This window comes from Amblyomma maculatum, chromosome 11, assembly GCF_055883805.1.
Source record: "Amblyomma maculatum isolate TAMU_Amacu chromosome 11, ASM5588380v1, whole genome shotgun sequence".
Classification (NCBI taxonomy): domain Eukaryota; kingdom Metazoa; phylum Arthropoda; class Arachnida; order Ixodida; family Ixodidae; genus Amblyomma; species Amblyomma maculatum.
Window position 1 is genome coordinate 131,756,191 of NC_139354.1, and position 27,196 is coordinate 131,783,386.

Consider the following 27,196-nt stretch of genomic DNA (forward strand, 5'->3'; position numbering starts at 1 on the left):
CACCCGAGGTCACCTGAGGGAAATCGAGCAGCCGAGCCACGCGACGGCTCTACGCCGTGAATATTCCAAGTTGGCATCTAGGGCTACGATGCCACGCAGTTGTTTACTTTAGGAAATTAGTACCCAGCAAAACAGTAACGGTTTAACTTGAAATAAGCTGAAATATGATCGGAATGAAGTCGCGGACACTTGAGAACAACTTTTACAAAGTTTAAAACGTAATAAAGATGCTAAAAGGAGACAAATCTCCCTAGCCCATGGCATGCGCAGCCTGCGACAGCAATGAAATGTAAGACAGCACTTGTAATTCATAAAATGCTAAATATAAGAGGCTAATATTTAGCTCCAATATACACAAAGGCTTTATAAAATCTAAATAAAAAATGTGAATAGTTACATAAAATATTTATTGAAGAAAGAAGTATTTTCCGTGCGCGGTGCTATCGAACGTCGAGTCGAACGTACGAGCGGCCGTTGGACGGACGAAACAACGGAGCGCCCTCTTTGAAACGAAATGGAAACTTTCGCAGTCATGCCGGCTAAACGATTGTCGCGTCATCATTCGGGCTTTGCAGGAATCGCTCTTTTCAGCAGCTCTGCGACCTCGGTTTTGTACCTTCCGTTTTAGCAAGCGTTTCCTAGATGGTAGGACTTGAACCATCCTTGAACGATGCGCTGCTACTGCTGCTCATCTATGTAGGGCTCTGTGCCAGCAGCGAAGCGCATCGTCGCCCTGGAAGGGCGACTAGCTCTTTTGTTTACAACACCCAAACCTGTTCAAGTTGCATTTTGTGAAGGCTGTGTTCTACTACGAATATTTTGCTCACTTCTAGCATACCAACGAAAATGTTTTCATACAATAGTGCTCAATCGAGCAGAATATTTCAATCACCCTGAAATCAGGATTTGAAGCAAATGTGTTGAAAATTATTGAGCTAAGCATCTCAGTACCACTACTTGTCACCTCCTTATAAGATAGTTGCATACGATGTTTACATTTTCTCTCATAATGGCCATTTGTATACCCGCACCGTCAGCATCATTCTATCTGCTAGATAAGTCGTTTGTTGGCCACATTCATTAGGCGCTTGTTTTTTTCTCACAGTTTAGTTTCTTGCGTATATTTTATTGGCCAAGAAAATGCGGTAAAAGCACATTTCTCTATGCAACCTGTTATGAGAGCCCAGAAATAACTGAAAGTTTCCAGTGAGTTTACATGTGCGTGTTCTCTCTACATACACAATATTTGTATTAAAAAAACTACCTTCCCCGCGCACGCCTGTAACTGTTCTACTACATATATAGATAAAGTATACATAAGCTTTGATACCGAAATAAACTTAATTGTAAAACAACAACTGCTTCATTTATTTTTGAACTATCTCCACAGATATTCCTTCTTGACATATGTAGCGCAAACATTCCTCGCTTGTAGCATACCTACGAAGGTGTTTTCAATGAATGGTGTTCAATGGAGCGGAATATTTCAGTCACCATGAAATAAGGATTTGAAGCAAGTGTGTTGGAAATTATTGAGCTAAGCATCTCAGTACCATGACTTGCCACCTCCTTATAAGCTAGTTGCATACCATGTTTACATTTTCTTTCATCATGGCTTGTTCTATATCCGCACCATCAGCATCATTCTATCTGCTAGGTTAGTCGTTTGTTGGCCTGATTCAATAGGCGCTTGTTTCTTTCTGACAGTTTAGTTTCTTGCGTATATTTTTTGACGAAGAAAATGCGGCAAAAGCACATTTCTCTATGCAATCTGTTTTGAGATCCCGAAAATGATTTAAAGAAGTCTCCAGTCTGTTAGCGACAGTTTTTATTACTGCGCAATTCTTCCCAGTGGGCGCCGGCCTTCTGCACCTTAGACCCTGAGTGGTGCGTCGACCCGACCACCACTTTGGAGCACGTGCGTAGATTTGGACGCGCGCATGCAACCTCGGACCTTGCTCGCATCGCATGCGGTGAGAGAGTGCGATCCGGGGAACCCCAGGAGAGCGAATTGCGCGAGAACGGAGTTGAGCGGTGCGTCAGCACGGAGAGCGGGCGCTGGAAAACTGTGTGCGAAACAAAGATGTAATCCAGTTGCAAATTGTAATCCAGTTGCAATTGGTAATATACCCATAGTACTTTAACGTATTTTATTTGTGTTTCCAGTCTTTTCTTTCACTTTTTTTTTTTCGTTCTAATGCTAACAAGTCAGTTTACATGTGGGTATCTTCTCTCCATGCACAATATTTGTAAAAAAAAAACAAGTACCTTCGCCGCGCACGCCTGTAACTGTTCCGCTACAAAGGTAGTTAGAGAAGAAATAAGCTTTGATATCGTGTCAAGCTTAATTGTAAAACAACGATTGCTTAATTTATTTTTGAACTCCACAATTATTGCTTCTTGCCATACCATGTTGTGCAAGCATTTTATTGTAGTGAACGACGACAGAATCGCGAAATTGGGCGGCTGAATAAAAGCGGAGAAACGTTACAGACTTCTTTTTTTTTTGAACGTGTGCAAAAAAAAAAAACAGAAATTCTAAAATTATACTATCCTTGCACTTGGAATGCCGTCGAATCAAATGTTTTTCTGCTGAGCAGCCGTTCTTATATACTGGCCGCTACACGAAGCTATTTTGTGTGCATATGAAAATCAGTGGGACAAAGCCCCACGCGGATATATTTCGCGTTTCAAGTTTTGTGAAATATGGAAGCCGTCCGGCCGTGCCGCAGGCGACTCTAGCTGGCTCTGCGATCATTTATGCCACTGCAGTGATTTGAATATTCGCGGCTTGTTTCGCAAATAACTGGCGTAATCGTTTGCCAAATCAGTGTTTCAAGATAATCATAGAGCATTTACAAGTACCGTATGTGTGCGATATTCCATCAGTGATTAATGCGCCATGGTCATTGCAGTCGTACTTTTGATTATACACGTATACGATGGTCTGCTAGTTTGCAAAGCCTAAGACCTAAGTTACGCGAGCTCTACATATGTCAAATAGGTATATGAAAGAAATAGCGCCCTAAAGTGTAGCGGCTGACGCATTGCATCGTAAATTCCCGCCTGGACGGCGGCCATGTGCACCTGGAACAACACGTGGAGCCTCAGGATCTGCGCCTTGGATTGCGTCGCGCAGCATGTAACCCGACAACCCCACCTGCAGAGCGCATTCATTCGGGCAAGTCGGCGTCGCTGTTGCTGGCTACCTGCCGTCCATGCTTGTGTTCCTTTGTAATATTTTCAATGGACCTAGTAAGCAGTGAACAGGGCGTCCATGTTTCGGAGCGAGTGTGTGTGATCACTGGACTCGAACAGAAGGGCGCGATGTGTCGTCAACAAGAGACGCTTGAGAAAAAAATGTGCGAACGAGGGATATGAAGAAAAGAGAAACTGTAACTGAAATACGTTTTTTCAGCATAACCTTATTATTATTCATATTTTGATTGTACGTGAAGTGTTTTCTCTACATTTTTTTCTAGTAGTTCTTAGAGCGACAACGAAGCAGGAAGCGTCGATACGATTTGCCATATGCGGGAACGTCCATGCATGTGCGGACCGACGTTTAATTTACCGCTCGATATCCCAGCTTTAATTTAGATCACCAGTGTTAAACCGTTTAAGCGAAAGTATGTGTTGCGACGCTCCGTATTCGTATAGCTTAAATGGCCGAGTTTATTTTTAAAGTGTATTTCGATGAAAGCGCTCTCGCCACAGTCGATCTGAGTGACGTACGAGTATTAATAGGCCGACGCTTATCGCTCTATAATTGCATCGCACTGCATGCGCGTCCTGCGGGAATCGTCTGTTTGAAGCTACTGAGCAACCATTGCCTATGCACGATATATAACATGTCGTTTTGATTATTTCTGATCTGCCGGTCGGCGTGGGGCTAGTTATCGCCGCCGCCGCCTTGGTAGACCGGCGAACGGTTGTGATCTTATAGATATTTGACACCGTCGACCGATCTTCGGTCTCATCCAAATTTGTCGCAGTATACATGTGGATTGATCACAGTGCTAACTTAAGTCAGTGAAGATCTAGTGTAAAAGAGCATGGTGTAATCCCAAGCAACATCAACACGTGAGATAAACCAAACGCAACGGAAACCAGCACCGCGGAACTAATTAGACACAAGACTTGCGAAGCATTTAAAATTGCAAAGGTAACTTGAAAACATCGATTAATATCAACAGAGTTAACGAATCCAAATATTATTTGAGCCTGCCAACCGCAAAAGCACGTTAATGCGGTTTCCCACAGAATATTTCCAGCCACATGCTAATTTGCATCTAACATTGACCAGTAGCGGAAATATACAAGACAATGTTGACTAAAGGTCTATTCACACTTGCGACTAGATGAGGACGCGCGACTACCAGTCGCGCGACCAGAGGAGAGGAGCTCGCCATTACCGATGTTCACACTTGTTACAGTCGCCTTCTCGTTCTGTTCTCGTTCCGAACGAGTTAGGAGTAGGAGAGCTGCTGGACGATGACAGCGAACATTGGTAGCAGCCGCTTGCCAGACACTTCAGCTTTTTCAGGCGAGCCGGTGGGCATCCCGCGCTCTCGTATTTCCAGGAGAACGCCGACGACGAATAGACGGTGTCAATCACCGTGGTGTCAATATAAAATGTTGCACCTGCGTAAAAAACCCATTTCTCAAAAGTCATGGTACTTACCGGATAGTCTGAATATCTTTCCAACCTTCTCCCTGGCCATATATTTTTTCTCCCTGCCTTTGAATTCCGGGTGCCATTTGTTGAAAAGGCAGGGGTATTCTATATTGCATTGAGAAGGAGCTCGATCGAGTACTCCGGGACCTCGCTGATTGGTGAAATGGTTTGTGACTAGTAGTCTCGTGACTGCAAATTCGAGCAGTGCCCGATCGGCCCGCGGCAGTCGCTTTTCGACCGATGCGACCATTTGCGATTGTCGCTTTTCGACCAAAACGGTCGCGCGACCGCTGCTAGTCGCAAGTGTGAACGGGCCTTAAAGTGCATGCGAATGCATCTGACTTTGGCGGGGCATGGTCACAGAACTAACAGTATTGTCCAGTGTATGCCATATATTGCCCAATGTCAGTGGAGTAATGGCTAACGCTGTTGGGTATAGCCATCTTTGTGAAATGGCAACGCCAATACCGGTGATAAGTTAGGCCAGTGTATATCTGATATTGGCGGGCCATTGTAACAGAGCTGACATTATGGTCCAACATATATCATATATTAGCCAACGTCAGTAGACTGACGCTAACGCTGTCCGTTATAGCCACCCTTGTGAAATGGCAACGCCTACAGCGGTGATACATATCCACATCAATCATACCCATCCTTCTATAATGGCACCGCCGAAATTGTGAGAGCATCGGATATGACGGGCCAATGTTATTATTATAAATAGGTACGGGACCAATATTGCTTACCAATGGAATCCTCGGGCCCAGTGTTGGACGTGTTCTAAAATGAGAACCAATAGCAGCCATAAGATGGCAGCGCTGGGCCTACATAGCGCTGATCTCTGCCAGCTCACTGACAACATTCGCCCAGGCTCTTGTGCTGCCTGGGAAGAAGATCAATGCCAATTTGCTCAAACGCGGCTGTTGGAGGTGTGACTGGCCGCAGTTTTTCCGGTGGAGTTGAAGTCAACTTAAAACGCTGGCATTGTACACAGCTGGCTACATATCGCTCGACAGTTAACCGAATCTTCGGCCAGTAAAATCGCTACTGTGTGGGGTGGAGTGTTCGGGCCACTCCCAAGTGCCCAGACATGGCGTCATCATGCATTATTTCTAGAACTGTGATGCATAGGCTTTCCGGAGCGACAAGAAACATGCGTGCTTCCCTACAGGCGAAGATCTTCTAAAGCAATCCTTTGCGAACGTAAAAAGTGTTCTTCATGGGATATTTGGTGGAATCAAAAAAGAGGTTATTATTTGGTCTCTGCGTTGCTCAGTTGGAAAAATTCGAAGATAGGGGAAGGTTTGTGAAACGGAAGCCAAATAATCATCGAAGTTGTCTGCGTCGTCATCAGTCGTTTCAAGCAGCAAACGCAAAAGACCATCAACATCTGACTATTTATGACCGCTTTTATGCACCAGAGTAAAAGTAAACACTTGCAGGCATAAAGCTCATTGAGTGAGCCGTCCACAGGAGTCACGAAGACTCAAGAGGTAGCAAAGGGAATGGTGGTCGGTCACGACAGCGAAAGCATTCCCGTACAGATAGGAGCGAAAACAATGGTGAGACATTCTTGCTCATTAACCGTGCAAATTATTTCGCCTGTACTGAACAAGCGGATGGCATACGCTATCAGGTGCTGATCGCGTCTATGGCGTTGTATACATACAGCACCGATACCGTTACCACTTGCGTCAGAGTGTACTTCAATTGGTGCTGATGGGCAGAAGTGGCGTAAAATGGGTCCCGAAGTCAAACAAAATTTCACATGATGGAAAGCTAAGTCACATTCGCTGGTCAAATTGAATGCTGCATCTTTATGCAATAGATACGTGAGTGGATGAGCGATGTCGGCAAACCCTGTTATAAATGTTATGTAATAACGAGCATAGCCCCAAAATGCTCTGCAGCTCTTTTACTGACCGGGGCACCGTAAAACATTTGACGGTTTCAGTATAATTCGTATCTGGTCAAACACCGTCTTATCACCTACTGACCGACGACAATTGTTTCGCGATCCCCAAAATGACATTTCTTTGCATTCCGTACCTGACCAACTGGTTCCATGCTATCGAACGCGATATCCAGACGGCTCCCTCCCGAACTCCCCTACCCACACAGAGTAGCATGACAGCGAAATCTAAACGCCGGCAAAATTCTCTGTTTTTCCATAAAAGAGTATCTCTCTGTGTGTGTGCTCACTAAATGTTTTGCCAAAAATTACAACGCCCAAATAACAAACAAATTTGTGACTTCAGTAAACGCAGGATTCTATCCATGAACCGCTCGAATGTGGCAGGCGCATTACATAATTGAAAAGGCATACCGTTAAATTCATAAAGCCCGCCTGGTGTTACGAATGCAGTTTTCTCTTTATCTGCAGTATGCATGGGGATTTTCCAGTAGCCTGATCTCAAGTGATTAGAAGAAAAGTATGAAGCTAGTGGAGACAATCAATTGCATCATTAATACGTGGAAGCTGGTAGACATCTTCGTGACTGAGTTTAAGCGGCGATAGTCAACAGAAACCCTCCACATGCTATCTTTCTTTCTTACAAGGATAACTGGAGCCGCTCAAGGACTAGAGGACTCTCGAATATTGCTGCGCTTTAGCATGTCATGAACTTGCTCATCTATTACCTTACATTCAGTTGCTGAAACTCGATATGGCTTCTGACGTATTAGAGGTGCGAACCCGGTGTTGATCGTGCGATGAATACGACTGGTAGGCAGTGCCATTGAGTCGTCCTTGGCAAAGTTGAACACTGTCACGTGTTTCAGAATTAGTTCCACTAGAATACAGCGTTCGGATGTAGAAAGAGACTTATTATTCATAGCTGTAACTTGCGTCTCCATAACTGGTTGCACCTGCTGCTCAATGACAGCTGTTTAACGCCGCTACAGAACCTGATACGCCTTTCTCGAAACGGACGAGTTTAGGCCCCGAGGCGTAACAGTTGGCTCTTCAGAGTGGTTCATTGTCTACAGCTCAGTTCGGCCTCTAATTACGGCAACGACGCAACGAGGCACAAGGATACTCTTCTTAGAGCAGGAGAGTCTCGTAGGTTCTACTATAGCTTGAAAAGATTCGCACGAATTATTCGCACGAAACCCACACGAATGCTGCAGATAAAGCTGGCACAAGTGTCTTCTTCCATCGCAGATGCTCCAAAATCAGATGTTGAGTCATTCAGAGAGCCGAAAGTAGTGAAAGGTTCAAAGCAATCTTCCCGTACCACACAGTCTAAAATTGCACCACACTCTTGCAGAACATCAATCCCTAGAATCAAATCATGCGTTGATTAACGCGCGACTGCAAATTTTATTCTAATCTTGAGGTCACTAATAACAACAACTGAAGCACATACACCAAGTAGAACTAAAGTTTTACCCACGATACCGCGGAATAACACTGCACAATCTCCACTGAACATTACTTTCCGACCTAAACGGTTTTAATCACACTCATAACAGATACTGTAGCACCAGTGTCCACAAGCGCCACTGTTTTCACACCATCAACAATTTGTTTAGCATAAACACAGGTAGAGGTATGGACGCCATCTACTCGCTGGCGGCCTCACCTCCTAGCTTCCCTGAAGTAGAGAGGAAGAACGACATCGAGGGGAAGGTTACCTGCGCTGGCGTTGGGTTGGTGGCGTCACAATACGATCAGAAGTTGGAGATGAATTCCGCAAATATGTAGAATAGTATGAGTCCCAAGTGGACATATTCGGGCATCGCTGCTGTTGGGAGTGCAGCCGTTCGTGCATGTTCGCAGGTGGTCGATAGTCTTGGACAGATAGAAAACAGCGGCGGTAATATCTAGCGATATGGCCCGGAATGCCATACCTGTAGCACACAGGCTGAGGGCGCCAGCGATCAGCATAAGAGTCCTCACCAACAAATTCGCGACGTTGGTTGTAGCCAGGCTCTCGCTACTGACGAACCACATTTCCAGTGTAGGCGGGCCTCCTGTCCGCCTGCTGGGGGACATAACATTGAGTAGAGCTACTCCGACTGTCCATATGCGACGCGCCGCTAGGTTGAACCCACGGAGTGGACAGGGCGGCGACATTTACCGACTGTGTACAACTCTGCCGCCCATATTCTTCACCACTGATGGTGTCCCTGGATTTTGACAATTCCTCGCGCACAATCTCTCGCATCATATCAGCTAGAAACCGAAGGACAGGCTGCAACACTGACTACAGAGGCGACATTGGCCAGTCTTCCGAATTTAGGTGCAATTCGATGCAGGTTGAGAGCCTCAAATGTTATACAATGCTTTATAATATCAGCGGTGGTGCTGAGGCTCTATTAGCAAATAAGACAATTATAAACGAATTCGGCTATTCCTTTCAGGAGGTGGCTGACTGTCTTCTTCAAGCATAATGGGATTGACCATCTTGCATAGCTTTAAGATGGCTTCGATGTATGCAGTACAAGTTTCTCCGGCTTCTTGTGCCCGATGAAGCAACGTCTGTTCTTTGCGCTTCTTCTTTGCTGGTTCATCCCCAAATTTTTTCTTGATCTCGCTTGTAAAGATTGCCCACGTACTTAATGAATCTTCATGATTATCGCACCAATCGAAGGCAGTGGCGGTAAGGAAGAACACCACGTCAGCCAGCTTAGTAGCAGCGTTCCAGCGATTGTATTAGCTCACTCTTTCGTAGTTTCAGCCACTCGTCACCGTTCTCTTCAAATTTTCCATAGAATGTCCAGGGCTCTAAATATTGTTGGCCAGTTGTTCGCCGTTGACGGTCCTGGCTGCTCGGTAGTGCCGTCTTCAGTAATCTCCGATTGCATTGGAGGTACGCCAGCGAGTCTACGGCTTCTTCCGGTGATGGAACCCTCCGTGTTTGCTCCCCAAGCACCTCTTACCTAAGATGTTACGTGCTTAGTATGCACGGGGGTATTTACAAGGATTGGTTGGAACAGGACCGCGGCGACGTGTACAAACGTGTCCTTGCCCTTCTTCCTTCTTCACCGATTCACCCCACCGTTCCCAGGTAGCACAAAAGTAATGGTCCTTGATTGGCATTCTAGTGGGAAACGTTGGCATGAATATAGGTCCGCCATTAGCATATGGGCAAATTCCGACTTTTTCCAACAATGGCCCCACCATAATTGCCAATAGTATGCCAACCCGTCGCCACTTTAATGCCATGAGTATGCCTGCATACAGCCGGCCCGTAGCCAAGGGTATGCCTGCGTAGAGCCAAGCTGTCGGAACATTCACGCAAAGCATGCGCGCGTGCAGGCAGCCTGCCCCCACGCTCGCGCCAAGATTACGCCCACGTAGAACATACCTGTCCTCACGCTCCTGCCGAGACTCTGCCCATATCCAGCCATCCTACCACCACATTTGTGTATTGATTATGCCTATATACAGACATCTTACCCCCACTTGTGCCATGATTACGCCCATATCCAGCCATCCTGTTCCCGCTATTGCACCATGAATACACCCATAATAAGCCGTAATATTAATAACCCGAGATTCATGTCAAGGTTAGGCATATGGGCAGACAGTTGCACCCTGCCTCAGAATGCTGCCATTTCAAGGTGGCCGTTGAATTTTTAAGTCAGTGGGAAATCCAACCAGAAGTGCCCCACTTAGTTCGACACCATATCCTCTTGTATATTCTGCAATTGTTTTTGTCTAATCGACAAGGGAAGCTGTAGTGAATAGTTCAATACACACTGGAGACTCCAAAAATTCGGACTTACACCGATGTGCTCCCGCAGAAGGGGGCTTTATATGAAACCTTTTGCATATTAGCGACGAGCGGTCATGCAAAAAAGGGAACGAAATGATCAAATCAACATGCTTTATTTTATTTCAATTGTCACAAGAACACGTGGCAAGTCAAGACACAGCTAGGGACATAGACGACAGGTTTGCAGAAGGTGGTTAGAATGATAGGAGGGGGGGAGGGGCCCTTTGCAGGCTCAAGGGGTGGCAGAGACAGCAGACGGGTCGGACAGTAGGAAGGGGTGCGAGCCATGTATGCGGGGCTTTGTGCAGCGGGCTGACCCATCACAAGGCATCGCCGGTAGCTCTGATAGTCCCTGGATAGCAGGCTCCTAGCAGCCCAGGCAGCACAACAGCCCGGGCCAATATTGTCAGTGAGTTGGCAGAGATCAGCCCTATGTAGGCCCAGCGCTGCCATCTTATGGCTGGTATTGGTTGTACCATTCTATAACACGTCCAACACTGGCCCTGAGGATTCCATTGGTAACCAATATTGTTCGTACCTATTTATAATGATAACAACATTGGCCCGTCATATCCGATGCCCTCACAATATCGGTGGTACCATGATACAAGGATGGCAACGATGGGCCTGGGTATCCGGCGTATCACCGGTGTTGGCGCTGCCATGAGATAAGGATGGCTATAACGGACAGCATTAGCCGTCAGTCCACTGATGTTGGCCAATATTCGACATATGCTGGACAATAATGTCAGCTCTGTTACAATGGCCCGCCAATGTCAGATATACACTGGCATACCTTACATATCAATGGTATTGGCATTGCCCTTTCATAAAGATGGCTATATCGAACAGCGTTAGCCATTACTCCACGGACGTTGACTATTATATGGCATATGCTGGACAATAATGTTAGTTCTGTTACCATGTCCCGCCAGATGCATTGGCATACACTTTAGTCAACATTGTCTTGTCTATTTCACCTACTGGTCAATATTAGATGCAAATTAGCATGTGGCTGGAAATATTCCGTGGGAAACCGCATTAGCGTGCTTTTGCGGTTGGCAGGCTTATTTAATACTTGGAGTCGTTAACTGTGCTGTTATAATCGATGTTTTCAAGTTACCTTTGCAATTTTTAATGCTTCGGAAATCTTGTGTTTAAATAGTTATAGTTCCGCGGTGCTGGTTTCCGTCGTGTTTGCTTTAATTCCACCTAGCTGTTTTTGATGTTGCTTGGGATTACACCATGTTCTTTTACACTAGATCTTCATTGACTTAAGCTGGCACTGTAATCAATCCACATGTATACTGTGACGAATTTGGATGAGACCGACGATCGGTCAACGGCATCAAATAAGTTCACCACCGTTTGCTGGTCCGGGCGGCGGCGGCGATAAATAGCTCCACGCCGACCGAGAGATCAGAAAGAATCAAAACGACATGTCATATATCGTGCATAGGCAATGGTTGCTATTTTTTGTATTCTATTCGGCAATGGTCTAGGTTCTTCCATGGCTGCTCCCGTGGTGATTCCTGCTGCTCTAGGTGAAGAGAATTCCAAAAGTTTTAGCAAATTTCTTTGCCTCCGAGTGTATCAGTTTTAACAACAGTGGCTTCAAACAGACGATTACCGCAGGACACGCATGCAGTGCGATGCAATTAATGAGCGATAAGCGTCGGCCTATTAAGGCTCGTACGTGACTCAGATCGACTATGGCGAGTGCGGTTCCATCGAAATACACTTTAAAAATACACTTGGCCGTTCAAGCTATACGAATACGATGCATCGCAGCACATACTTTCGCTTAAACGATTCAACAATGGTGATGTAATTAAAGCTGGGTTATTGAGCTGTAAATTAAACGTCGGTCCGCGCATGCATGAACGTTCCCACATATGGCAAATCGTATTGACACTTCCTGCTTCGTTGTCGCTCTAAGAAGTGAAGTATTAGAAAAAAATGGAGAGAAAACACTGCACGTACAATCTCAGTATGAATAATATTAAGGTTATGCTGAAACAAATAACTGGGTTACAGTTTCACTTTTCTTCATCGCACTCGTTCGCACATTTGTTTTTTCTCAAGCGTCCGCTGTTGTTGACGACACACCGCGCACTTCTGTTCCAGTCCACTGAGGGCACTCACTCGCGCCGAAATATGGACGCTCTGTTCGCTGCTTGCTAGGGTGCATTGAAAACATCACAAACAAAGGAAGAAAAACATTGAGGCACGGCGCCAGCAACAGCGGCGCCGACTTGCCCGAGTGGATGCGCTCTGCAGGTGGGGTTGTCGGGTTACACGCTGCGCGATGCAATCCAAGACGCAGGCCCTGACGCTCCACTTGTGGTTCAAGGTGCACACAGCCGCCGCCCGGACGGGAATTTACGACGCAGTGCGTCAGCCGCTATACTTTAAGGCTCTATTTCTTTCATATACCTATTTGACATACGTGCAGCTAGCGTAACTGACGTCTTAGGCTTTGCAAGAGTAGACCATTCCATACGTGTAAAATCAAAAATACGACTACAATGACCATGGCGCATTAATCACTGATGGAATATCGCACACATACGGTACTGGTCAATGCTCTATGATTATCTTGAAACACTCATTCGGCAAACGAGTACGCCAGCTATTTGCTAAACAAGCCGCGAATATTCAAATCACTGCAGTGGCAAAAATGATCGCAGAGCCAGCTATAGAGTCGCCCGCGGCACGGCGGCGGGCCGGCTTCCACATTTCACAAGAACTTGAAACGCGAAATATATCCGCGGGGGTCTTTGTCACACTGAATTTCATAGGAACACAAAATAGCTTCGTGTAGCGGCCAGTATACAAGAGCAGCAGCTAAGAACAACTTTGATTCGACGCCATGCCAAGTGCATGGATAGCATAATTTTGGAATTTCTTGTTTGTTTGTTCTTTTTTTCGCACAAGTGCGAAAAAAAGAAGTCTGTAACGTTTCTCCGCTTTTATTCACACCCCCAATTTCGCGATTCCGTCGTCGTTCACTGCAATACAATGCTTGCGCTACATATGGCAAGAAGGAATAACTGTAGAGTTCAAAAACTAAATAAAGCAGTCGTTGTTTTACAATTAAGCTTAATTCGGTATCAAAGCTTATTTATTCTCTAACTACCTCCGTGGTGGAACAGTTACAGGCGTGCGCGGGGAAGGTAGTTTTTTTTTTTTACAAATATTGTGTATGGAGAGAAGATACCCACATGTAAACTGACTTGTTAGCATTTGAACGAAAAAAAAAATGTGAAAGAAAAGACTGGAAACACAAATGAAATACGAAAAGGTACAATGGGTATATTAACAACTAGATTACAATGACACATCTTTGTTTCGCACACGCTCGTTCGCACAGTTTTCCAACGCCTGCTCTCCGTGCTGACGCACCGCTCAATCCCGTCCTCGAGGCTCGCGCACTTCGCACTCCTGTCGTTCCCCGATCGCTCTCTCTCACCGCATGCGATGCGAGCAAGGTCCGAGGTTGCATGCGCGCGTCGAAATCCATGCAGGTGCGCCAAAGCGGTGGACGGGTCGACGCGCCACTCAGGGTCCAAGGGGCGGACGGCCGCCGCCCAGGGGAAGGAATTGCGCAGTGATAAAAAGACAAACGCTAACAGACTGGAGACTTCTTTCAAACATTTCCGGGCTCTCACAACAGGTTGCATAGAGAAATGTGCTTTTACCGCATTTTCTTGGCCAATAAAATATACGCAAGAAACTAAACTAAGAAAGAAACAAGCGCCTAATGAATCGGGCCAACAAACGACTAATCTAGCAGGTAGAATGATGCTGACGGTGCGGATATATGAGAAAAAATGTAAGCATGGTATGCAACTACCTTATAAAGAGGTGGCAAGTCGTGGTACTTAGATGCTTAGCTCAATAATTTTCAACAAACTTGCTTCAAATCCTCATTTCAGGGTGATTGAAATATTCCACTCGATTGAGCACTATTGTATGAAAGCATTTTCGTTGGTATGCTAAAAGTGAGCAAACTATTCGTAGTAGAACACAGCATTCACAAAATACAACTTGAACAGGTTTGGGTGTTGTAAACAAAACAGCTAGGCGCCTCTCCAGGGCGACGACGCGCTTCGCTGCTAGCACAGAGCCCTACATCCATGCCTACATAGATGAGCAGCAACAGCAGCGCATCGTTCAAGGCTGATTCAAGTCCTGTCATCTAGGAAACGCTTGCTAAACGGAGGGTACGAAACCGAGACCATCGATCTGCTGAAAAAGCGATTACTAAAAAGCTCGAAGGATGACGCGACAATCGCTTAGCCGGCATGACGGCGGCAGTTGTATTTTGTTTCAAAGAGGGCGCTCCGTTCTTTCGTCCCTCTAACGGCCGCTCGTTCGCTCGGCTCGACGTCCGGTGGCACCGCGCACGGAAAATGCTTCTTTCTTCAAGAAATATTCCATGTAAGTTCTCAAATTTTTTCATTCAGGTTTTATAAAGCGTTTGTGTATATTGGAGCAAAATATTAGCCTCTTAGATTGAGCATTTTTTAAATTACAAGCGTTGTCTTACATTTCATTTTTGCTGCAGGCTGCGTAAGTCATGTGCTAGGGAGATTTGTCTTCTTTTAGCATATTTCTTACGTTGTTAACTTTTCAAAAGTGGTTCTCAAGTATGCGCGACTTGATTCCGATCATTTTGCAGCTTATTTCAAGTTAAACCGTTGCTGTTTTGCAGAGTACTGATTTCCTAAAGTAAACAACTGCGTAGCATCGTAGCCCTAAAAGCCAACTTCGGATATTCACGGCGTTACAGTGGCTGGAACGGCGTATAGCCGTCACTTGGCTCGGCCGCTCGGGTGACCTCGGGCGGAGTCGGTGGAGTGCGGGCAAAAGCATATATTTTCGTGTCTGGTGCGAGAAAACGCTAACCGCATGAGTCGCGCGGCAGCACTATGCGCAGTGAGCTGAGGACCGCTAAAGGATTGCCGCTCGGCGCTGTCGCCCAGGTTCTGGGTTTTTAGAAATCGCTCATGATGCTGGAACCAGCTCGCGAGGCAGCCAATCGCAAAAGGCTTTGGGGTACTCACCTTCGTTGTTTTTTTTTGTTTTTTTTTTGCATGCAAAGTTTGTTTCCCTTGTCCGGTATGAGCGAAAATCCTGCAGACGCTCATTTCGTCTGATCCGTGCATATATGAGCGCATCGAAACGGTTTAGTAAAAGCTTGGTAGGGTAGTATTGCAAAACAAAAAAGGCTAGTGTGGCTAGATATTGCTAATTTTCGAAAGTTGCAGAAAAACGCCACTGCTTTCAATCATGTCTGCATCGCAGTATAGTAGCACGCCGCTGCGCTGGGACCATTTTTTTTGGGGGGGGCGGGGAAGGGGGGAGGGGGGCTCGACGCTTTTCAAGAAATTTCATCAGTGTTGCTGTTTAGTGCAAGAAACTGGATATAGCGTAACTATACTCATTTACTAAACGAAGAGGCGGCGCTAACAAAGCAAGGCTGAAAACGCGTCTCTGTCGCTGAGGTCCTTCGCTCTGTGCGATGTGCACTAGCGGCAGCGACAGGCGTTATCGTCGTCGTCGCGCGATGCATCGCCAGGGATTGTGGCCTATTTTTTTCTTTCTGGATCGTTGCTTCAGCTGCAATAGATCAGTTGCAAAACCTACACGTCAGCTTCCCGGTTCGGCAGACATTCCTGCACAATGGTGGCATAGACTTTGGGGTAATAGTTGGGTACAGTGCTAGCACATCGCCTGACGGGAAGGGTAATTCCCGCACCTCTTGCCCATTCGTCACAGTATCATTCGCGTGCCCATTGTCGCCCCGCTATTACCCTCTCCGGTTAGTGTCCCTTTTCTAAATTTTCTTTCTTCACCCCTAGGGTGACAGTGCTCCCCCCTTTATTCCGGTGTTAAGAATGCCTGAAAACCTTTCTCTGACAATTGCCTGTGCGTGGGGAACTGCATCCCAAGCAGCGTGGACTGTGGTAGATGCATGTACTGCACCTAACTATTATCCCTGAATCAGGTTCTGTCGCCACTGTGCATGAATTCCTGCCTCATAGGGAAGCCGACTTGTAGGTTTTGCAACTGGTCTGTTATAGCATGTCCAGCAGGGCGGGAGCCTTCAGTGTGAGCGCTGGGTGGGCTCAGACAATTTCAGTTATTTATTTATTTATTTATTTCAAGATACTGCAGACCAGTATTCCGGTCCTAGCAGGAGTGGCATACATATATACAGCGCACAAGAAACGCAATAAATCACACGAGGCACCCACAAAACTAACAAACAGAGGCAATGTAATGACATGAAATGTGTTGACCAACAGCCGGAGAGAAAAAAAAAAGGGAAAACATGAAAAACCTTTGTGCGACATCAAAGTAACAATACAATACAATCGAAGTCAACCAAACAGATGTTGCTGTAGAGCCTGGTCAAAGTCTGGAGACTGAATTAAGCTTTCTGGGAGAGTGTTCCATTCAGAAATTGTCCTTGGATAAAAACTATGCAGAAAGGATTTAGATTTTGCATAAATTGGCTGCAGTGAGTGACTATGGTGATGACGTGTCCGCCTAGTGTTGGGAACTTTCACACACGGTGGAGGACTGAGGTTTATTTGGTTGTTTAAAATTTTATACAAAAAGAGTAAACGAGTCATTTTCCTGCGAGTTTCTAGGAGCGGAATGTTGTTGGCGGTCATGAGGTTAGTAGGAGAGTCCGTTCTTTGATATTTATTAAAAATGAACCTCACCGCTTTTCTCTGTATTTGTTCAATTCGATAAATGTCTTTTTTAGTGTGAGGGTCCCAGATGATCGCAGCATACTCAAGTGTAGACCTGACGTATGTGGTGTAATCCAGTAGTTTAAGATTGGATGGAGCATCTTTGAGTTTACGTCTGATAAAACAAAGTTTCTTAAAAGCTGATGAACAAATATTTGAAATGTGAGCACTCCAGGAGAGATTATTGGTAATAGTAACGCCAAGATATTTATAACTAGAAACTTCGGAAATGAGACAGTTGTGTAAGCGATACTGAAATGAACTGAAATTCTTTTTACGAGTTACTCTAAGAAGCACCGTCTTTTGCGTGTTAAGTTCCATACACCAGTCTTTACACCACTGTTCTATGGAAAAAACAGATTGCTGCAATAGCGCGTGGTCGTTATCTGAGGTAATGCTTTTATAAATAATACAGTCATCTGCAAACAGTCGAATAGAGACAGAGTCAGGAATTACTTGGGTTAAATCATCAATATATAATAAAAAAAGCAGAGGGCCTAACACACTGCCTTGAGGCACTCCGGAGCTTACAGTGAGGACATCAGAAAAATTTCCATTAATTTCTACGAATTGATCTCTGTTATTAAGGTATGAACTTATCCAGTATACAAGGTAACTCGGGAGGCCAATGTATTTTAACTTATAGAGCAATTTTCCGTGCTCAACTTTATCAAACGCTTTGCAAAAATCTAACAATAGCACGTCAACTTGACCGGAGTTATCAAGTGTCGTAGCGAATTCGTGTACAGTGGTTACCAATTGCGTGACAGTGGACATTCCTTTCCTGAACCGGTGCTGGTGTGGCGATAAAAGGTGGTTTTCTGATAGGTAATCCCAAATATAACCAGCCAGAATATGCTCTAGTAGCTTGCAACATGTGGACGTTATAGATACAGGTCTGTAGTTAGACACTGTGAATTTATCTCCCTTTTTGTGCAATGGTATAACACGTGCCCGATTCCAATCAGAGGGTACTTTACCAGTACTGATAGAAACTTGAAAAATCTTTGCCAGAAAAGGTGCAATCTGCGGAGCGTAGCGTTTTAAGAATGAATTATGAAGAGCATCTGGGCCTGGGCTTTTCTTTTCATCCAGGTTGCGTAACAATGTTAGGACTCCTTCAGCCGAAATGACAGGTACATCCTCAAAATTTATCTCTGAGTTTAAGGTATTTTGCTCACTGCGAGTTGAAAAAACAGTTTGAAAGTACTCATTGAAAACCTGCGCAATTTCTCTGCCTTCCTTTACTAATTTACCATTTACCCTGAGTTCCTTAACATCGTCCTTCCCTTGCGCGAGATAACGCCAAAATTTAGATGAATCGTTCTTTAAAAATTGAGGAAGTGTTGTATTGAAGTATCGCTTTCTTGCGATCTTAATCTTCTCAGTTAAATTGCGCTTTAAATCGTGGAACTTTTGTGATTGCCTTTCGCCCCTTTTTCTTACACGTTTCAGTTTGCGGCTGGTGTGTATCATGTCCCTGTCAATCCATGGGTTTTTTCGATTTTTATTTACATGTCTTGTGGGCACGAAATGTTCAATACAATATCGAATAGCACTAGTGAATCGATTCCATAAGCCATGCACATCTTGCTCAATATTATTATCTAGATTATCTGCCAAGTAATCAATGATGGCCGTGTCATTTGCGCGGCAAAAATCTTTTTTTATGGTCTTATAATTTTGGGCGGGCCTCGTGATTTGTTTTGTTTTCCAGCAAAAATACACTAAACGGTGATCGGAAATACCAGGTTCGATGCTAATAACACTATTACACAGCATTTGGCTAACAAAGAGAAGATCTAACACAGCATCTTCGCGGGTACATTCAGTCACAATTTGTTCGATACATAATCCATACATAATGTCCAGTAAAGCGTCAGCATTCTTGCAGTTCCCATACACAGGGCGCTTCCAGTTAATGTGCGGTAGATTAAAATCACCGGTTAGAATAACATTTTTGTTCCGTAAATTTAAAAGATGTTCACTCAGTTGTTCAAGAAATAATTCGGACGCATCGGGTGTACGATAAACAGTGCATAACAAGAAAGAAAATCCATGCAATGAAACTTTCAACAATAAGCTTTCATGTTCAGGGATTTGGTCCAGAACGGTCACACAGGTGTCAGATTTAACGATAACTGCAACGCCCCCACCACGTGAACCACGATCTCGCCTGAATAAGATGTAACCGGGTGGGATTATTTCGTCATCACAAATCCCGTCATGTAGCCAAGTTTCTGTCATAGCTAAAATATCAGGATCGTAAGAAAGAAGCAATGCTTCTAGTTTATCAACCTTGTTCACTATACTTCTAGCGTTTAGTGACAGCATGCGCAGCTCATGCGTCGGATGCTGTAATTGCTATTTATCACACAGCTCCCTTCCTACCGCTTCGACTGGTCTTTGGTTATTCACAACGTCATCCCATATGAAGAACCTATTGTCAATTTTAAGCCTGTTGTTTATCAATGCTACCTTTTTGCCATTCGCTTTTTCCTTCTTAGCGCATTCCCAAAGAAGTTTTCGTTTCCTTAAAGTATCGGCCGAGAAATCATTTTTAATGTATATATTCGTACCCTTCAGCTTAAAAGTATTACGCAAAACCGCTTGCTTTTCTAAATAGTCCTGGAAGTACAATATAACTGGCTGATGTGTAGACTGTTTACCGAGGCGATTAATACGTGCTACAGATGAACAGCTCACGCCAAGTTTATCACGAAAGACTTCATTTAGCACCTTTTCCCGGAGACTAGCTTCAGTTTCGTCCGATGTTTTCTTTATTCCAAAAACCACAAGATTCGCTCTTCGGCTTCTGTCCTCAAGATCTATTAATTTTGAATGCTGCCATTTTATTTGTTCCTGAATTTTTGTGACACAGGCACACATGTTATCAATAACATTTGTTTTAGCAGATATTGGTTTGACACTGTCTTCAAGGTTGGTGACGCAAAAACTAAAGTTGTTCAATTTTCTTTCGGTTTCGTCCACCATCTTTTTCACCTCAGCTATATCATTTCTAATAGCTTGTTGACCTTGTAACAAGGACTCTAACATTTCAGCAACTGGGGGACCAGGGTTCTCTTCCACATCACCACATAATAAAAGCATGCATGTATAGACAAACTCTATAACAGTTCTAACCATGTGCGGGCACGGCACTAGAATCAAAAACCTGTCATCACTTCTACATGACCAAATTGGACTAACCTGCAACAGAAAAGCAGGACACATCTTGAGCGCTCGGCTCCCTGCGCTTTCGCCGTGCCCACTGATGAATCCGGGGTGAAGTGTTGGATTTATAGCTGTCGAGGCTGATGATGTCACGGTTCCGACGTAGACGGACGAATAAGGGCTGTAGACGTAGATACCAGGATGAAGGCACTCTTTTGTAGCCACGTCGTCGATAGAGTTGTCGACACGTGGGGGTGAAGTTTGTGCAGCGGCGGTTAACAGCAACAGGGTCTGCAACAGAAAAGCAGGACACATCTTGAGCGCTCGGCTCCCTGCGCTTTCGCCGTGCCCACTGATGAATCCGGGGTGAAGTGTTGGATTTATAGCTGTCGAGGCTGATGATGTCACGGTTCCGACGTAGACGGACGAATAAGGGCTGTAGACGTAGATACCAGGATGAAGGCACTCTTTTGTAGCCACGTCGTCGATAGCGTTGTCGACACGTGGGGGTGAAGTTTGTGCAGCGGCGGTTAACAGCAACAGGGTCTGCAACAGAAAAGCAGGACACATCTTGAGCGCTCGGCTCCCTGCGCTTTCGCCGTGCCCAGGCCGGGTTCGGGTTTGTAGCATGACGCCCGGCTCGGGCTCAAAATTTATGCCCGTGCACACCTCTAGTCGCGTCGGTTGTGTAGCACACGTTTGGCGCCCGTGCATGCTTTTAATTTTGTTCTCCGCACCATGACACTTTGCTCTAGCATCAAGACTGCATGAAACATCAGTATGCATTTTCCGGTCGTTATGCTAACTGATCGCCCCACCGCCCTGGCACAGCTATGTTATATACTATGTGTAACATAGAGTTGCAATTAGTATTTTTGTTTTTGAGACAGCTTTCAATTTAAATTATAGATTAACTAAACAGAGAAGAGCCGTGGTATGCTTTTATCATGATTTAGAGGCATCGATTTAATGGAGACTTTCTTTCCTTGCATTTAGGGCTCTTTGCTCTATAACGCCCGCAGTCCAGCTGCTCCACTTGTATCATCGCACTGCTTTTGCACAAGCAATCATCTGCCATCAAAGGAGTGCTGCGTGAATGTGAGGCAGACAACATCATCATCATTTTGGTGCTGCATAACCTGGCAACAACTGTGGGAGCCTTGCCATGAAACATGCTGTGTGTAAGGAAGCATTGCCTCGGTAGGTATGACACGTTGCCTTTGTTTTGCTTTATATAAAGGCTTTAAAAAAAGGCTCTGCTGGCTTTTCGCTATATGACTGCATGCAATATGACTTTTTCTAGCTTTTTAGCTCAAGACTTACTTGTTCAGAAGTCTTGCCCACAGTATGCAGAAAATAATATCCTTCATGTCCCTGACAGTGCTTTAATAGATGGTGCTATATTTCGTTGCTTTATTTCAACAGTATGTGGCTATTTCAAATTGAGGCATGATTGAGTGAACCTGTGGTGTAATAGCACAATAACAGACATAGCTTGTTGAACTGACGAAGTAGTTGTCATTTGCGTAACACGGGAGAGCAGGTGCTTTAAGTGATGGAATATTTAGCATACTTGATTATGCTTGCATTACAAGAATTCGCAGGAAGCCTGTATTGAGGTTTCAGAGAAGAAAGCCATTAAGTATTGCTCAGGTTATTTGCCTTCCACTCTCCCTTCATTACTGCTGCCTGCACTGTATGTATTTGTTCATACAGACATGCAGTTACTGGCTGCTTGTACATTTCTGGTTGCCTACACTGGCTTCAGTCATGTAGATGTAATATTACTTTGATTTAAACCAGGCTATTTGCTCAAAGTGACAATTATAATCAATTCTCTCCCCAAGCTATTGAGATTTGCCATTAGCTCCCAACTCGCTTTATTCGCAGCTGCAATGAATTTATTCTGTAACCCTAGAGCAAGACATTTGCAGAAAGGAGATCATCATGCAATACTCGTGCAAATTTTGTAAATTTTAGAGGACATTCTGTTTGTTTTTGCATATGCTACTGTGTTCGAAAAACAGAGCAGACTTGCTTACAGTGCAGGAGGGGTGGGCTGCAAGACAAAGGGAAATTATTAGTGCAGCTGCTCATTCAGGCGTGCATTCCTTGTGCATTTATTGCTCTTATATAAGTGCACCTTTGCCTGCATGCTTGCCACGGCTTTCCCCATAATGGGTGGCAGTGATCTTGCCGCCTACCTCTCAGGGGGACTGCCCTTTACCAATTACTTGCCCACAACTAACTCACCTCCTGGGCTTCAAATTTGTCATACTCAAGGACGATTTTCTGTGTTTGATGTTACCAGTGACGTCACTTAAGATACGCAGTGTACATCATTGGTCCATTAGTTTCATTTCGGGATGTTGTCACCCCTTATATTCCCTACTCATATTTCTTCTTCTACATCCCCTTGCAACTGCCAAACGAAATAAGACGTATAAAACTGCCAAACTCCCGCATTCTCTGAATGTTTTGTCAAAAACCAAAAAGCTTTTGCATGTCTTAATAAAAGTAGAAATGATCCGCCGATTATGTTTTTGATTGTCATGTCTAGTCAGACGGTTTAGTGAACTGCCACATGACCAAGCAAATTGCAACTGTAAGTGCACTGAGGAGTCATGCGTTAGAGCAAGCATATGGATCTTGTGTTGCTTAGCTGCTTAACTCCAAATATCCTCCTTTGTCAGACAAGATATTTTTTTAGAAAACTGGATGCGGAGCCAGAAGAAAGCAGATTGGATTCTTAGCAGCATTGCTACTTGTTACACGTGCGTTCCACCCCTGTATACATGAACTCGGCAGTATTGGGTCGAGTACATCTGCCGAGTGAAAAATCAGTTGTGGGGTTCATGTATACACAGAAGGGTCGAGTAAAATAGGCGGCGGAGCGGGTTGCATTAACTCGCTTGCAGGGGGTAGGTTAATTCGCTTGACCCGCTTATCTAAAGGCATGTAGACGCTGTCCAGTCAGGGAGTCTAGTTATGGGGAACTCTGGGCTATGAAAAAGCCTCTGGAGCGGCGACGGGCGTCACTCGAAATGAATGCTTTTTAGCGCTCATCAACGATAAAAAATAATCGAAGCTCTCGATAGTAAAAGGCAATGGGATCAAATACGAGTAAGAACTTGCACAATAACTTCGAATCTCGATGCAACGCTCTGCTACGATACTTACTCACTAGAAAGCGAGTTCATGTAGACATCAGCCGGGTCGAGAATGATGACCTTGCTTACTCAACGATGATTCAACCCGGTGCTGTCGAGTCCATGTAAACAGGGCTATTGTACTTGTAATTTTAGGTGAACTCTCATTTCGTGTATTGCACATTAAATGTGAGTGATATTGATGATTTCTTGCGTATGTGCTGTTTTGTTCTGCAAACAGTACTATTTCTCCAGATACAATCTTATTTTTAATTTGAGTACAAAATATTGTCCATTTTTGAAAAAAAAAAACAATTTGTGAGTCTGTTAAGAAATTTTGATTTTGAAATATATTCACAAAATAGCAACGTTTTATAGATACTGAAATGTAAAATGTGTGCGAAACAACTTTTCAGCTCAGGATTAAACTGGTTTTTCAAGGAACTTATTGTGATAGGGTGAAAGTGAAAAATCACTGTTATGCTAGATGTATCGTTTTTTTATGATCCCATAGTCACATCAAGCATTGTATTTTATGGTGTGCTTAAGCAATGAAAATAATATTTGGCCTCAGATATTCAGGCAGATTACTATTCTCTATACCAACAACTACTATGAATTGGTTTTAAGAAATCAGATGCCCGAGCACCACACCTGTTACCTGGACATAAAATCACCCATGTATGCCTAACTGAATATAATCTTGCACGTGGAAGGTTGCCGATGGTATGGCCATATGATTAGCTGTGATGAGGGAAAATGCATACCTGGTAGGCTGCTAGCTGATAAGGAAGTACAATATCATTGTACTCAGATCTAGCATAACATTTTCCTGCTTATGCAAAGTAAATTTCTAGTACTTGTTCAATTGCTCATTGCAGGCTGACTGTAATAATTTTAGCTGAACAAGCATGCACTGTATGATTACTAGAACTTCTTGTTGGGCTTGTTCGTGTTTATTTATTATAAACTGAAGGCGCCAAAACAATGCACGCACACAAGAAAAAAACGGGACAGAGTTCCACTCACAACTGATTTATTGTGCAGAACAGAGTACATATATATCTCACTGCAGGCACATGCCCAAGGAACACATTCAGCTACATCACATTCAGCATCATGTAGTTTAACATAAGCTATGTTCAAGAAATGCTTTCTCAGAGAAAGAGGCTGTGGTATGAGGCATGGGCTTCTTGAACATATCTTAAACTACATGATGCTGAATGGGTTCTTTGCGCATATGCCGGCACTGAGATATATATGTACTTTATTCTGCACAATAAATCAGTTGTGAATGGCGCTCTGTCCCGTTCTTTATTTCTTGTTTGTGTGCATGTTGTTCTGGTATCTTTAATTTATAATGAGCACTGTATGAAAACTATTCCTTGGTACATTACAATTAAGGCAATTGTTTATAGTAGAATGCAGCAAGCAATAAAGCTGTGAAAACTAAAAAGCTGGAACTTGAAATGGTACGGTTATCTTGAGAATATTATATGCGTACACAGCCTTGAGAATATCTGCGATCTACACATCTCCCTCAGTTAGCTGATTGCAGATAGCTTCATTGACTCTGTCAGGGCAATTATTTCTTTATTCTGGCCGCAGTAATGTATGCGTGCCTGTAACTGGTGTACTGCAGAAAAATATTCTTTAATGTGTTCTTTAATATCATCCAGTCTTGCATGCTTAGTAATCCATATTGTCTATTGCAGGAATGTTTAAGAATTTTTTAAAAATTAAAAGTTCTGGAGCCTGAACCGTCAGATTTTCAGGAACTGTAATTCTATATGAACAGTAAGCATCTACCTGAAGTTATCGGTTTGCCGGAAGCAGGGTTTTACTTCCAAATATCTTTCTTTTGTATCTGGAATGGATATTATTTTGCATATAGGTTTATCATCCCTACGTCATAAGATGCTGCATGCCTTTGCAGGCCCAGAAACCTGTCGCAAAGTGCTCTAAAAGAAGAATGTGTGGCAATAGGCCTTCAATATATACAGTAGAACCCCTTTATAGTAAAGCCACTGAGGCCAGCAAAAATATTTACTATATCATGGTATTTACTGTATCAGTGGTCTGTGATGACATGGTACTGAAAGTGCTGTCTAGTAGTTAAATAGGCACTTACTGAACACGTCTTGTTGCTTAATGAAAAAAAAAAAGCCTAAATACCTTCCATCTCGCTTTTATCATCTCTCTGTGTAATTTTTTCATTATAAAATTTCTCTACATCTTGTGAAAGTACCTTTGAAGCATGAAGACGTGATTACAAATGCAACCAAGTTCGATTTCACGTAAAAACTAAAGCCTTGCATGAACATGGTGTCCCTTTTTGCTCTTTCTGTCTTTTAAAAGGCAATAAGTGATAAATTCGCATGGCACTCAAGTGCTGTAAGACCTTACTCGCTGCACCTCCACTTTCTGCCACCACTGCCTCATGATTTGTACTGCACATTGCAGTGTATGTTGACCCATTTCTTTCCCTTCCCTATTTCTTGCTGCACGTTTACTCCTTTACTTTCTAAATGGAACACGCTGCCTCCTTGCTATGTTTGTAGACAGCTTTACTTTCTTCTTCTTCGCGCTGCGCGCTTTCCCTCATCTGACTGCTGCTATGGCTAGTAGTAAAGCCACCTAAACGAACACTCGGGGTTATTGTTCAGTTTTCAAATACAAAAAGTCTTGGCTTCGCGACTCTAGGTAGTGCGCGGGAGTCGTCGCCATGGCCAGAAGCACTTTAACCGATTTTTTCCAAAAACATCTTTACTATAAAGGGGGAAAATGTACAGTTGCCTATGGAAGATGAACTGGGACTTCAGTTTCACTTTACTATATCAGAGGTTTTACTATAGCGGGGTACTGTATTTTGTACTCAATCGTATAGAGCATCCAGACTTCAAATATGTGTTTGGATAAGTGTTGAGAAGGTGAGTTTAGATCTTATTGTGATATATGCTTGTCTTCTGTGCAGATGTCATTTGTAAGACCCACGGACCAATCTCCTCAACAAACTGTTCCTGAATGGTTGTTTCCTGCGGGGTGCCCAGCTTACTACCTGGGCCATGTGCTTCCCCCGCCCCCTCAACCTCATCACTTGATCCATTGACCCTTCACTGCCAACTATCATGCTCAACACAGTCCACTGCCATTTTCCATCCATGGTGGACACTGCCCTGAAATGCACCCATGCTCAGCCTCCTATTCCTGCAACACCTCTCGCACTACAAGGCTATGGTGCATCAACCCTGCTCAACATGTCCAGCCCCTTCCATCATGACCAATGCACACTGCACCCAATCACCTCTACCTGCACTACCTGGTCATGTGCTGCTTAGTGCCCTGTTTCCAATTACACCTACTAGCCTCTCCCATATTAACCCTGTATCCAATGCCTCCTGCACTGCATTTTGGCCCTCTGGTGTCCTTGTGGCATTTACATGAGCTCTATGAGCTAGGAGCATATGAGCTCTCAATAAAATGTTTTCGGAAAATATTTTGCTTGCCTCATTTAATTGCATGGTTTTTATGGCTCCTTAAGGAGATGACATGCAAGGTGGTATTGGGAAATGACTGCATAAGAAAACCACAATTGTCAGAGTGACAGTTAAGCAAATGGCAGCAGTAAGGGCAAGGGAGAAATAACTGCATGGCTAAAGGTGGCTTAACAGTGGCAGGCCACGTGTGCCGATGAATACTTGT

General features: G+C 44.2%; 1 long non-coding RNA gene across 1 annotated transcript; it reads left to right on the plus strand.

Moving 5' to 3' along the window:
• The first annotated feature begins 14,788 nt into the window (after positions 1 to 14,788).
• Positions 14,789 to 26,909, plus strand: LOC146174982 (uncharacterized). Its single transcript, XR_014701738.1, has 3 exons — positions 14,789 to 14,847; positions 21,342 to 21,545; positions 26,469 to 26,909. It is a non-coding gene; the product is annotated as an uncharacterized LOC146174982 (long non-coding RNA).
• Positions 26,910 to 27,196: the final 287 nt, after the last annotated feature.